The 15,234-nt window shown below is 36.0% G+C and overlaps 1 long non-coding RNA gene across 3 annotated transcripts; it reads right to left on the bottom strand.

Moving 5' to 3' along the window:
- Positions 1 to 12,436: 12,436 nt before the first annotated feature.
- LOC110941062 lies at positions 12,437 to 14,963 on the bottom strand. Of its 3 annotated transcripts, none has more exons than XR_002593766.2 (5): positions 14,475 to 14,963; positions 14,151 to 14,385; positions 13,006 to 13,241; positions 12,824 to 12,926; positions 12,437 to 12,701 (listed from the first exon to the last, which is right to left on the bottom strand). It is a non-coding gene; the product is annotated as an uncharacterized LOC110941062 (long non-coding RNA). The 3 variants fall into 3 exon arrangements; XR_002593765.2 differs by having other exon boundaries at positions 14,551 to 14,960; XR_002593767.2 differs by having other exon boundaries at positions 12,845 to 12,926; positions 14,551 to 14,960.
- Positions 14,964 to 15,234: the final 271 nt, after the last annotated feature.

Genomic DNA, 15,234 nt, shown 5'->3' with positions numbered 1-15,234 from the left:
GTGTTCCCCACAAATTTCGCAAGTTTGAAATTTTAGGTTTATATCCCGAATAAATCTACTAAATGTGTAAAAACCTATCGACACATCATCAGTGAGACCGTTTATCACATTTTACATTTCATTTCTTTAGCGTGCTGTGATAGTCCACTGATGTACTATCATTTCCTCTTTTCTCAACAAAACTCATTTTTGATTTTTCAATGTTTTTGGTATTTTCAAATTTTCTATTTTTTTTTAAATTTTTCTCCCCCTAAAATCAAAATATGTTTCAGTTTTGATTTTCAAGGAAAATTTGACAACAAACTGTACAAATAAAGTGACAAACTGATATCGAATCACTTCAATTCGCCATCCTTGTGACGTAAACAATCAGAACTCCCCCTGACAACAAACTATTTTCCCATTTAGATTTCAAAACACTTAATTTTGTTTTAATCAAAATGGTTTTTTCAGAAAATTAGTTTTGTTCGTCTTTTCACAAATTCGGGGTTATTTCATCACCTTGTTTTCCTTTAATCACTTGACAAATTTAACAATTTCAATTTTAAATCTCAAACATTACTTGTAGAAAATCAAGTACAACTTAATGTCCCTGATTTACCACATGTAAGACGAAAAATCACCAGAGTGAAATTTCTCAAGAAATATGTCGATTCATGTTCCACGCTTACCAACCTGGGAACTCCGGCAAGTCAGGTTTTTCTATTTGAATAGTTTCACCCAAGCCTGACGGTCCTTGGGTGATTTTGAATTCTTGTTCAACAATGGTGGAAAATTTGCATCATCCATTGTTAAACCTGAATTCTCAAATTTTACCTCAACAAATGGCTCTTCCGGTTTTGACACACCAGAATCATTGCCTGAGTGTCGCTTGTCTGACTTTGATGAGTCAGATTCATCACCAACACGTGGCTCCTTTGTTTCCGAAGAAACAAATTCATTGCTAGGAACTTTTTCTTTCTTTTTTAACCTGTCTGTCCATATTTGTATCTAATGAACTCAGTTTGCTTGATTTGTCAGTCTTTGATGAGCAAACTGGATTATCAAAACTCTTTTCTGATTTTCTTGTTGTATCCGAGGACAAAATCCTCTCGAGATATTCTCTCGCCTTCTTTCTTTTCTTCCTCAGTTTGTCTTTCTGCCCTTGTGAAAGCTTTACTTTCTTTTCTTGAACTTTCTGTTCTTGAACTTTTGGTTCTTGAACTTTCTGTCCTTTGGGCTTGACACTGACTGGTTTCTTTGCCATTTTCTGAGATTCAACCCTCGATCTTTCCTTTGATCTCATTGGGCAATCTCTGGCAACATGTCCTCTGATATGACAATTATAGCATCTTCTTGTTTCATAAATCCAATTCTGGTAGTTAACAACAATGTGTCCTCTCACACCACATGTGTAGCACACTTTGTTATCGTACCTCTTCTCACTTTCATATCGTACACCATTTTCATACCACACACTTAGATCATAGCATTGAGTTGCCTTGTGGTAATCACCATTTCTCTGTTTTCTATCATTGTAATGATTTGTCCTTGAAGAGTCTTCAACCCATCTTCTCTTGTAAACTGGATTTGGCTTTTGAGAATTGTGGTCAAACCTGCACCACTGGTTACCAACTATTTTTGAGTTTTGATTTTTAAATTTTTGTGATTTTTTATTGTGATTGGATGATTGATCTGATGAACTTTTATTTTCTTTTTGAAAATTTTTCGATTTTTTATCTTTTTGTTTCTGTTCCACATTCTTCTTTACAGGTTTTTGCGTTGAGCATTCACCTTTCTCAGTAGAATGTAAAACAGTATTTTTAAACATTTTATTTAATTTCAAAAATGTTTATCTTTTTTCTTCTTTTTCTTTTTCATCATCAGATTTGTCATCACAATCTTTAATTTTGACCTTGTCAAAATTTGTGACATTGTCACTTATTGGAACTGAATTGATTGGTTTTGGACAGGGAAAATTCAAACTATCTGATGAAGTCACAAAACCTTTCAATTTCTTTTCAAGTTCATCCATCTTGTTTCTTGAATTCTCAGCTTCATTTTCAAGCTGAGATATTCTTTCAAGATGAGGCTTGATTGATTTTTCATTTTCAATTTTAATATTTTCAACAACAGATTTTTCATTTTCCAAAACTTTTAACTGTTCTTGAAATTTTGTTTCACTTTCTTTCAGATTCTTGTTTTCCAGTTTTATCCAGAAACCTTCATTTTCTGAAGATTTCCTTTATCTTCATTTTCTGAAGATTTCCTTTTGCTTTCAAAGTCTTTTTCTTTTTCTTTCAAAATTTTGTTTTCTGGTGTCAAACTGTTCAAATCGTTTAACAATTTATCATTCTCAGATTTCAGCTTTTCATAGTTCAAGCGTAACTCCAGAATCTGCTCATCATCAGCTTTCTTCTCGATCTTCAAAGTTTTGTTTTCCAATGTCAAACTCTCCACTTCCGTCAAGAGTTTCACATTGTCTGCTTCTGATTTTTCACATTTCGAGCATTTTTCATCCATCTTTCCATCATGAGATTCTTTCTTTGTTTCCATCTTGTATGTTCCTGCACAGAAAATTTTAACAAAATCAAGAGGATTCATATTTTCATCAATATAACAACCCCTCTTAATATCGTATCTCATATCATTTTTTGCTGCAAGACACACAGTAATTCGTTTTCTCATTTCAATGATTACATCCAAATTTATCCTTTTTTATTCTTCTTTTATTTCATCCAATAACTTCCATTTTCTTGAATCTTCATCAAGCCTATGATTTGTTATTGTATTGAGGAAACTTCTTAAATCAAAGCGTGATAAACTAGAATCCCTTTTCAGTTCATTCACGAATTTATCCCATTCCAAAGGTAAAGCATCAACAAATTTTGAAATTCTTTCATCATTTGAATGATATATCTTATGTTTTTCTAACTTGATGATTAGCTCATAAAACCTTTCTTTCAACATCTCCACTGATTCATTCTTCATACATAAAAAATTTTCGAATCTTTTAACATAAACATCCTTACCATATCTCATCTCATACCAAGATTCCTTAGTCCAGTTATTTAAATTTTCAAGATTCTTGTTTTCTTGTTCATCAAACATTTTTGCCAAGTTTTGTACAATCAAACAAGATTACTTAAAAGAACAATCACAATGAACACTCGAGCGGAATCAAATCAATGTCTGATTATTACAAATAAGCGAAACTATTAGTGTCCGAATAAGTGGAACTATCAGTGTCCGAATAAGTGGAACTACTCACTGTCCGAATAACTGGAACTACTCACTGTCCGAATAAGTGGAACTACTCACTGTACGTATGAGCGAAACTACAATGTACGAATGAGCGGAACTACAATGTACAAATGAGCGGAACTACATTGTACGAATGAGCTGAACTAACTTGTTCGAATGAGCGGAACTATCAGGTTATTTCGAGCGAAACCTATGTATTTCGAGTGAAACCTGCGATGTCCGAATAAGCGGAACTAGGTTTTTAACTGATTTTTACCATTTTTAAGCCGTGTTTTAACCTGAATCTTTCTAGGGTTTGTTAATTTTATGTTTCACACGTTATACTCAAAAATCAGGCCATTTCAACCGTAGGAACCAGTTCAAATCGAAAAAGTATGAGAGAGAGTGAGTAGAAATCAGAGAATTTGGTAGAATCAAGATGTAGTAGTATGAACTCCTCGTCCTGAGCTCTGATACCACTTGTTGGACCATGTTTGCGACCTTAAACAATCAGTTGAGAACGTTCATCTTCACATACAAAGGCGGAATCAATGCACATGAAGTTACACAGCTTTTCCTCTTTAATTTCTTCTCTATTGATGCTTTTTTATTACAATTTGACAGAGTTTCGTTACCACAAGCATGAACAAGTTCCGCTCCAACATACACACATAAGGTATATATAGGGCAGCTAGTTTCGCTTATATGGCATGTGACACATAAGCGGAACTACTGCGAAACCACCATGTGACACATAAGCGGAACTACCTGATAACCACATGAGCGGAACCATATGTACATATAAGCGGAACTACTTCTAACCTATGTACATAAAAAGCAAAACTACAACATTAAGACCTAATTTGACTTTCTAGCTCCTATGTTGACCTATCTTGACCTAAGACTTAATGCAGACGTAGTCAACAGACATTCCATGCATCAATAGTTTCTCCTTAAGGCACCTTCGCTGTGTTTGTAGCGAAGAACCTCGTGCCGAGCTCTGACTCGTGAGGTATGCGCTAACCATTCTGCCTTGGTCAGTCGTGTGATCTCTTGATGCGACATCCTCTAAGAAAAGCTCAGGTTAGTTAGGTCTCTTCTACTTAGGGAATGTAAATAGTCGTTTGGATTCACATGCATTCGCACGTATTTAAATCATCATATTACACATCACGCAATTTTACAAGCAAGTAATTGGAATCATGTTTACTGAAAGTATAACAAGCAAACACGTGTATCTCATTCATAGCACATCCCTGTTACATTGGTAGCACGTTTTATTATTAGGTTTTCATTAAACAGGTAAGCACATTGCCTTATAATCATGGCATCAGCATGTAATTTGGGGATTATGTTTATCGAGAGTATAGCAAGTAAGCACGTAGTATTTAAAAAAAATTTGGCACACGCATAAGCATCCCTAATCGTATTCAACAAGGACATGGCGACTGTGCTTTCAAAGTATTGTTGCATGTTTAATGACAATTGGTTCCCATCGTTTTCCGGCCAAAATTTCATTGCCTTACAAAATGTATCACATTATTAGGGTTACCGGGTCACCCTACCCATGCCCAACCACTACGTCAAAATATGGATACAGCCACACAAAAAAACTGTGACCATATGCCAACAGCCACACTAATTTTTTTCAACCCAAGTGTGACTAAAGGTCAAGTCATCGTAGGCATCATACAGCCACATTCACTTATGTGTGGTCGTAGCAACTTAAAAGTGTGGCCGTAGCAACTTAAAAGTGTGGCTAAAGGGTCTTGCTGAAATCAAGCATTTTGTCCAATAATTGTGGCTAAACGGTAGCAACGGCCACATGAATTTATTATCAGTGTGGTCATATCTATTATATCGTCACTGAAAAGTTTCTTTTAGCCACATACATTTTAAAAAATTGTGGCAAAAAAGTTGTAATCAAGCCAATGGTCCTTTAAGTGTGGCTAAATAGCATAAACAGCCATATGAATTTACTATAAGTGTGGTTGTTTCTGTTATATAGCCACATGAGTTTATTGTAAGTGTGACTATTTCTATTATCTATGTAGGACCGGTTTTGACGTCGTTCGATTGCGTAACGAACGTTTCACGTGCGGAATCCGTGAACGTGCGTGACCGAACACACGATAACGTACTACTAATGTGATTCCATTGCTGAATTTGACGTGTACGGTACAAGAATCACAAATACAATACTTTCTCTCTCTACTTTCTCTCTCTAGAAAGTCTTCTCCTCCAAGTCTCCTACTAATTCTCCCAAAAATCTTTAACTCAAAATCTAACTAAACTAGTGACATAATCCCCTATTTATATGGTCAAGGCTATTTAATGAAAGTTCACATGAATTACAAGTTTGCCACCTTGCCATTTCTAACTAAATATGACATTATGCGCTTGATTCCTTCCGGCTTCTCACTACGACTCGGATTGACGAAGGCGATAGACAAAATATGCATCAACAATCTCCCCCTTGGATATTGCCGTAGTCAATCTCGTAGTGAAACTTGTAGCGACTTGACTTTCTCTCTCTCTTGAGTTCCTCTTGCTTGAACAGAATCCCGGTGGATCTGTCTTCAGCTTCCGTTGCTCTCTTTCTTCAGAATCTTCAGGCCCCCCCTTTCGTCAAGCTTCCGTGCTTTTGGGATCGACACCTGGCTTTGCGTATCAACAGATTGAATGTTGACGGAATCTTCAGTGAGAGTCTTCAACATGACATTCTCGGATATAGCTTGGTCTTCTTCAGAAATTCTGCCTGGATCTTTCTTTCTTTGGCTATAACTTTCATCAGACTTCCCCTGTCACCCTGCTAGGATAGACATCTGGGATCTGTTACCACCATAGAAATTATCTCCTGACTTCTCTCTGTTCAGCTCATCATCTGCATCATCTGCATATATCTCAAACACACTATCACAAACAAATAAAGTTGTGATTCAACTTAATGAATCAACAAATCATTTGAGAATTTTTACAAATTAAACACTAATCACAAATTTGAAACATTTCAATTTCTAATTCAAATTAAAAAAAATTAATGAATCATTTTAAACATTTCAAATGTCTTAACCAACCTGTATGTTCATCAAGTTTAGCCTTTGAGATTTTGAAAATCAGCTCTTCACCATCAGTTGTCGAGAATCTTTTTGGATTTTTGAAAATATGAAACATAAATGCAAAGACAGAAATTTAAATGCAAAACAAACATATTTTTGTGAGTTTGTGCAAGAGGATCATATCAGTTTTTGAGACATAACACAAGCACCGTTAAGCTTTTAATCGTTTTAAGTTCTAAACGATTCACGTAGATTGACGATATAATTGTCCTCTTAAATTTTCATACAATTTTCAATCTATTCAGGATACTATTTAGGTATTTTATGAACTTAGTTCAATTCATGTGTCCCACCTCTTGAATATACTCCCGTATCCAGAATCCCAATATTCAGTCTTACAGGTATGAACACTACAATGATGTCTGTACATAAATTAGGGGAAAGATGCGAGAACTGAGGGATCTCAGGTCAGAACTTCCGTTCAGCAGAGAGATATCAGCTTCGACTTAGCAGTGTGTCCCCTTTAGAGGATCTTTTCAGCTACAACAGATGATTATCAATTTTATTGTCTAATCAACTGGGGGCTTTATGCTATATTTCAAGCATTTTGTGGAAAGTATTAGCCAAGGAGTAGGTCAGAACTACCGTTCAGCAGAAGTCCCGGAATAATACCCCAGACATCATAGAGTATAAACACCTAGTATATATCAGAATACGAGACCTTTCAAACGAGATTTCAGGGGTTACCTATATATCCAAGTAGTGTTCCCCACGAATTTCATAAGTTTGAAATTTTAGGTTTATATCCCGAATAAATCTACTAAATGTACAAAAACCTATCGTCACATCATTAGTGAGACCGTTTATCACATTTTACATTACATTTCTTTAGCGTGCTGTGATAGTCCAACTGATTTACTATCATTTCCTCTTTTTCACAACAAAACTCGTTTTAAATTTTTCAATGTTTTTGACATTTTCAAATTTTCTATTTTTTTTTAAATTTTCTCCCCCTAAAATCAAAATATGTTTCAATTTTGATTTTCTGGGAAAATTTGAAACAAACTATACAAACTTGACAACCTGATGAGAATCACTTCAATTCTCTATCCACCTGGCATAAACAATCAGAACTCCCCCTCACAACAAACTATTTTCCCATTGTGATTTCAAAACACTTAAGTTTGTTTTAATCAAAATGGCTTTTCCGGAAAACTTAGTTTGTTTACCAAACAGTTTAGGTACGGGGTTACTTCATCATCTTGTTTTCTACACAAAAGTAGGAAAATCCAAGTACAAGTTAATGTCCTTGATTTACCATATGCAATCCAGAATCCTCTGTACCACTTGTAAAACATTCACAAACACAACCAAACCTCTTTACCGTTTGCATGATTGACGTTACCGAATAAAATTCAAGAAAGATGCCGATTCATGCTCCACGCTTACCAACCTGGGAGCTCCGGCAATTCCTGCAAAATCTTCAAACACAGAAAAAATATGCCGATTCATGCTCCACTCTTACAAACCTGGGAGCTCCGGCAAGTCAGGTTTTTCATTTAAAAAGATCCACCCAAGCCCGACCAGCCTTGGGTGTTTTCGACAATTTTTCCTTAACCAATGGCTCTTCTGGCTTTGACGAACCAGAATCATTGCCTGAATGTGGCTTGTCTGACTTTGACCTGTCAGATTCATTGTCGACATGTGGCTCCTTTGTTTCCGAAGAAACAGATTCATCGCCAGGAAGTGAAAACTTCACTTTCTTCTTCTTCTTATCCTCTTTAGTCCTCAGATTTGTTGTATCTGAAGAATTCATCTTGCTTGACTTTGCAGCCGAGGAAGTTGATTCATCAGAACTCTTCTTCGAGCTGTCGGGTGAACCCGAGGACAAAATCTTTTCGAGATATTCTCTCGCTTTCTTTCTCTTTTTCCTCAGTCTGTCTTTCTGCCCCTGTGATAGTTTAACTTTCTTTTCCTGAATTGACTGTTCTTTGACGTTTTGACCCGAAGCTTTCAATTCTTTGGGCTTGACAACGACTGCTATCTTCTTTGCCATTTTCTGAGAATTAGCCCTCAATCTGTCATTCGATCTTCTTGGGCAATCTCTGGCAATGTGACCTTTGATATTGCAATTATAGCACCTCCTGGTCTCATAACTCCAGTATTGGCAGTTAACAGCAATATGCCCCTGATATCCGCAGCTGTAGCACACCCTGTTATCATACCAGTTACCACCGTTGTACCAAACATTCAAATCGTAACATTGTTTGGCCTGGTGGTACTCATTCCTCAAATTTGCTGGTTTTGACGCTTTAGCACTGTGGTTCGTCCTGCACACAACAAATTTTGAATTTTCATTTTCTACTTTACGTGTTTTTTTCTTTTGATTGGATAATCGTACTGATGAGTTTTTTTCTTCATTTTTAAATTTTTGTTTCTGTTCTACAATCTTCTTCACAGGTTTTTGCTTAGAGCATTCTCCCTTTTCAGTCGATTGCAAAACAGTTTTCTGAAATTTTTCTTTTAATTTTGAAATTGTTTTCTTTTTCTTAATTTCAGCATCAGACTCTGTCTCAGACTCATCTGCTGAATAAAATTTCTCATTTTCCTCATCAGTTTTCTCATCACAATCTTCGACTTTGACTTTGTCAAAGTTTGTAGCCTTTTCACTTATCGGAACTGAATTGATTGGTTTTGGACAGGGAAAATTCAAACTGTCAGATTTAGTCACAAAACCTATCAATTTCTTCTCAAGTTCATCAATTTTGTTCCTCGAATTCTCAGCTTCACTTTCAAGTTGAGATATTCTCCCAAAATGAGACTTGATTGTTTTCTCATTATCATTCTTCAAATTTTCAAGAACAGACTTTTCATTTATCAAAACTTTTATCTGTTCCTGAAATTTTGATTCATTCGCTTTCAGATTCTTGTTTTCAAGCTTAATCCAGAAATCTAAATCTTCTGAAGATTTCTGTTTGTTTTCAAGCTCTTTTACCAACTCTTTGATTCTCTTTTGAGCGCTTTCACCTTATTTTTCAAGTTCGACAATCTTCTGAAGATGGGAATTTATCATTTTCTGTTTTTCAATGTTGTTTTTACTGAACACATTTCTCCCATCTTCAAGAAATTTTCATTTGCCCTTCAAATTCTTGATGTTTCAATGTCAAACTGTTAAAATCAACCAACAGTTTGTCATTTTCAGCTTTCAACTTCTCACAATTTTCTTTCAAAATAAGAATCTGATTTTCAGCAACGTGCTTCTCGTCTTTCAACTTTTTGACTTCAGATGCCAAACTTGTCATGTCTTTCACAAGTTTATCATTATCAGTCTTGACGTTATCACATGTTGAGCACATTGTTTCATTCTTCACCGATTCTTCAGCTTTTGAACATTCTTCTTCCTTTGCTGTGAGTGTACCTGCACAGAACATTTTAACGAAATCAAGAGGATTTCCATTATTATCAATATAACAACCTCGTTTGAAATCGTATTTCAGCACATGTTTTGCCCTGATACATTTACCAATCCTTTTGATCATCTCCTCAAACACATCTAAACTCAAATCTAGCACATTACTCTCCAAAACCTTGATTATATCTTTCTTTCTCTTTCTGATTTCAAGTTCATGAGCTTTAAGTTTGCTGATGAATTGATTTAAAGGTAGTTTTGAAAAATTTGAGTCCTCCCTTAAATTTTTCAAACATTCACCCCATTCAATTGGTAATGCATCTGCAAATTTCTCCAATTTTTCAACATTTGACGGAAATATCTCATGATCTTTCAGATAATTCAGTAAAACACTATATTGGTCTTTAAGATCATCCAACGTTTCGTCTTTCAAACACACAAAATATTTGAACCTTTTTGCCCATCCATCTTTGCTCACTTTCCTATACCCCTCATCTAGAAATCCGTGATGCCAATCATTAAATCTTTCGAAATAATAGTTCTCCTGTTCATCAAACACCATTGCCATTTTTTGCAAAAACCCGACACGTGTTTGTTGACAAATAAGCGAATCAAGGATGACGGAAAAGCGGACCAATCAGCAATTTGACACAAAGGCGGACCGGATGGGTTAAATGAGCGGACTGGACACGGTGAATATGTGATCTCAACACTTGGGCCTCTATGATTAAAGGGCGGTGTTGTAATGGGTTGTAACAAACACTAACAAGTTATCACACTTGGGCGGTGATGGCAGTGATGTTGGGCTGGGATTGGGCCAACTTAGTCAGTGGGGCAGTGCCTTTAGACAATCAACAACGACAAGTCAAAAAAATGGTATGTGGGCGGTGTAAAGAAACTATAATTGGACCGATTTTAACATGTCACATGGGCCACTATATGTAAATGGGGGCGGTGCAATTGAAGAGCTGCCATTGGGCCAAATAATGCTAACCAATTATCTTAGTGGGGCGGTGCATTAAATCCAAACAAAAACACTATCAAGTCTTAGTGGGGCTGCACATGGATGTAAAACACATCACATGGGCTTGTGGGCGGCAACAGTGAACGGCAATGCATAATTGGACCTCTATTATAACAGAAGATAAAATGACGGCACTTAAACAGTGATTGGACTTCAAACCGATTGTGGGCGGTGAACAAAGGTTGTCTTTGATGGGCTTCACATGGGACGGTGGACTTCACATTCAATTCAACAACATGATCACATTCAATTCTTATCACTTCAATTTACGAGGACTGTTCTGTTACTGAACTGACAATCTGTTACGCTCAGACAATTATGTGAAGAAGGTGACTAATAAGCGACCCAACATTCAAACCTTATAAGCGAACCACGTTTCACACAAAAGCGGTTCAAGAGTTGACTTATGAGCGATTCAACATGTGTCACTATGAGCGGTTCATAATATTTTCTTAAGAGCGAGTCACAGTAGTTCGTATAAGCGACCCTTAGTTGTTCACAAAAGCGAACCACCTCAAAACCAAATAAGCGATCCTGAATAATACCTTTCAAGCGGTCCTACTTGTTTGACGTGAATCGGACCGAAAAATCGCGATATCTCCAAAATGGCTTGGAGTTTCGAGCTGAAACATGGTAGGATTTTAGATCGGGTCTATGCGCACAACATATCCAAAAATCAGACGAAACGGACCGTATTTACCCGTTCAATTTGACGAAAAACAATGAAAAACGTGAAAAGTAGATAGAAGATGAAGAAATAGGTGAAATTGGATCTGAATTGGCTCAAATCTGGTACGAGAACGATGTGTTTGATCAAGCAATCGAGCTCCTAGCTCTGATACCAATTGTAGGACCGGTTTTGACGCCGTTCGATTGCGTAACGAACGTTTCACGTGCGGGATCCGTGAACGTGCGTGACCGAACACACGATAACGTACTACTAATGTGATTCCATTGCTGAATTTGACGTGTACGGTACAAGAATCACAAATACAATACTTTCTCTCTCTAGAAAGTCTTCTCCTCCAAGTCTCCTACTAATTCTCCCAAAAATCTTTAACTCGAAATCTAACTAAACTAGTGACATAATCCCCTATTTATATGGTCAAGGCTATTTAATGAAAGTTCACATGAATTACAAGTTTGCCACCTTCCCATTTCTAACTAAATATGACATTATGCGCTTGATTCCTTCCGGCTTCTCACTACGACTCGGATTGACGAAGGCGATAGACAAAATATGCATCAACAATCTAGTCACCAAAATGTTTGTTTTAGTCACACTAGTTTTAGAAAACTGTGGCAAAAAGGTTGTTGTAATCAAGAAAATGATCTGTTAAGTGTGGCTTAATAGTATCAACGGCCACGTGAATTTACTGTAAGTGTGGTTATTTCTATTATATAGTCATATTAACTTAGTGTAGGTGTGGCCATTTCTATTATATAGTCACTAAATTGTTTGTTTTAGTCATGTCAATTTAAAAAAACTGTGACCAAAAGGTTGTTGTAATTAAGCAAATGGTATATTAAGTGTGGCTAAATGGTATCCATGGCCACAGAAATAAATTTACTATAAGTGTGGCCGTTTCTATTAAATCGTTACATGAGTTTATTGAAAGTGTGGTCATTTCTAACCTTTGGTTACACGTTTGTTGTGGTTCTATATGCCCAAATTCGTGCAAGCAATTTTACTTTTTTTGTAAAATTAGCACAGTAGTAAAATTGAACATAAAAACCAAATTAATAATATTAACAATAATAAACTAAAATCCATACATAACTTTTCGATATACATATTAAATACATAAACTTTTAATCAAAAGCTTTTTACAAATGATGCAGCAAGTGTAACATAACCTACATCACTCCTAGAAACAACACTTTTGTCTCACTTGTAACAAGATAACCTTTTTCGTTCTATGAAAAACTCTCCCAGCTTTCATTTCGGCCCTTCGCTAGATCGTCAGATTGACCCAGTTTGGCTTGTCTAGTAGCAACACATATTAAAAAGAAAATACTTTGTGATAAAACTTAATTCAAGAATTACAGTTTTTTTTTTTTTTTTTTTTTTTTTTTTTTTTTTTTTTTTTTTTTTTTGCTTCAAATTACCTCTCCAAACATTTGGCTTACTTTAGAGAGGTTATAAACCAGCCTTGGGATTTATCAGCACTTCCTCTATGTACTCAGCAACTAATATCGGACCACCTCTAAACTGAAAAAACAATCATAAGTCATCACGAAATGCAAACAAAGCCAAAATAATGTAAAAAAAATAAGCTCAGAATTAAAACCTTGATTATACTCTTAAGATGATTGACAAGCTTAGAATTTTAGAGGGTCCACAAGAATACTCTGCAACAAAGAAAAGCAAGTTATAGCTATAGCAATAACTAGATCCACTTGAGACGAGAAAAAATAATTTCAAGGAAACGAGGCGGCGAAGGAGGGTTGTTGGGTGATGAGGCAACGACGTCGTCTTGCTAAAGAAATCCATGTTATGAATCCACATATGGTTCATGAGAATACTCTGCAACAAAGACAACCATCACCATCATCCACACAAACAATCCTATTATTTAATCATTAAAATTTACTGAAACTCTATTATGGCCTGATAAAGAAAATATTAGTTGATTATGACTGGAATTTGTACAGCGAAAGAACACTTGATATATATGATCATGAAGCAATATTATAACTTATATTCTTTGATGCATGTAAATTAATACTAGCATTTCATTCCCTTTTAAGTGATCATTCTCTAATAACATGTACATTTTGGGTTGTAGGATAGAAGTGCATGTTACTGAGATGATAAGAATATATTGGCAGTGAACTTTCATTTAACTTTAATCAGGTTCAGAACCCGTTCGGTACCGAAAAATTGGGAAAATTGGTACAGGTACCGCCGTACCGGCACCGAATACACCGGTCCGGTACCAATATTTACCGGTGTTTTACCCATAAATACAGGTACCGAATATACCCGGTACGGTTCGGTACCCGATACCAAATGTCCATCCATCATTCAAATAAATTACCTTATCACAATTCACAAGAAACAATGTCATCTTCATTACATGAACATACATATCTTAATTAAAACTGCTATTACATGAACATACATATTATAAGCATTACATATGATTAAACGAAAACCACATCAAAAGTAAGTATTATATGCACATATATCTTAACTACTTCATGCATCCACACAATAAGAATAACCTAACTATAACCAGCAAATAAATCCAAACAAATTAGTGAATCCAATACTTCATCACCTCATCACCACCTCCACTATACACATAGATAACCCTAAACACACGATCATACAAGATCCTACAGTTCTATAAACCCTAACTCACGAAACTTAAATTAAATCAAAAAATCAACAAGAATCATATCAAGAGACACCAGTCAGAGTCAAACTCACCTAACTGAGCAACAAGGGTGTAGCGATAACCTTCCGCCATAACCAAATCCTGAGAGGATGCTAGAACCGTGTGAGGGAATCGAGGTAGGGAGACCGACTGATTAAAAATTCGATCCAACCTCCTGGTTTTTTGGTCCAACCGACCGGTTTCTAGTCCGACCTCCGGTTCTCATCTATCTGCTCCGATAGCAAGAATCAAACTGGCCAAGGTCCCGGTTTTGGCTGAAAACACTGCCTAAAATCAACCATGAACACCTCAATTTTATACATACAAAAAAAATTAAGAAGAGATTTAATAAAGAGAGCAAAATTTAATGCGAAAACCTAAAATTTATGGAGAGATGTGTAAGAACAAAATCAGAATCGTGTGAACATGAATAGATCAAGTCAGGAGAGTTACTAGTACTATTCGGTTGGCTGTTGTTCTTGGGCGAGCATAGATTTGATTAGGAGAGCAGTTCGGAATCAAATGCTCTGTTGAAGAGATCTAATTAGGGCTTTTGAAGATTTTTTGTGATTTTGGGAGGCCAAAGAAGATACCTAAAAAAGTTCCTGATTAGGGCTTTTAAGAGGAAATCATTTAGGATTGAAATCGGAAGCGGGATTGGTAGGGAGGGAAATATTTGGTGAAAATGAAACAAAATTCACAGAAGAAAAATCAATCATGGGGAGTTGAAATTGGAAGCCGGATCAAGCTTGGGGGAAATCATTTAGGATTGAACTATTGTCCATTAGGGCTTTTGAAGATTTGTTGTGATTTTGGGAGGCCAAAGAACATACCAAAAAGAGTTCTTGATTAGGGCTTTCAAGAGGAAATCATTTAGGATTGAACTATTGTCCATTAAGATCCATTAAGACCTGCGATATGGTCCATTAAGATCCATTAAGACCTGCAATATGGTCTATTAAGACATATAAGATCAACTAGTGTCCATAAAGATCCATTAAGGCCCAATATGGTCCACTCAGACATGTATGATCTACTATTGTCCATTGTTATCCATTATGGCCCAATATGGTCCACCTAGACATGTATAATCTACCATTATCCATTGTGATCCATTAAGGCCTAACATGGTCCATT

Source organism: Helianthus annuus, chromosome 5 (assembly GCF_002127325.2).
Source record: "Helianthus annuus cultivar XRQ/B chromosome 5, HanXRQr2.0-SUNRISE, whole genome shotgun sequence".
Taxonomy (NCBI): domain Eukaryota; kingdom Viridiplantae; phylum Streptophyta; class Magnoliopsida; order Asterales; family Asteraceae; genus Helianthus; species Helianthus annuus.
The sequence above is the reverse complement of the archived record's forward strand: the minus strand, read 5'-3'. Positions and strand labels throughout refer to the sequence as shown.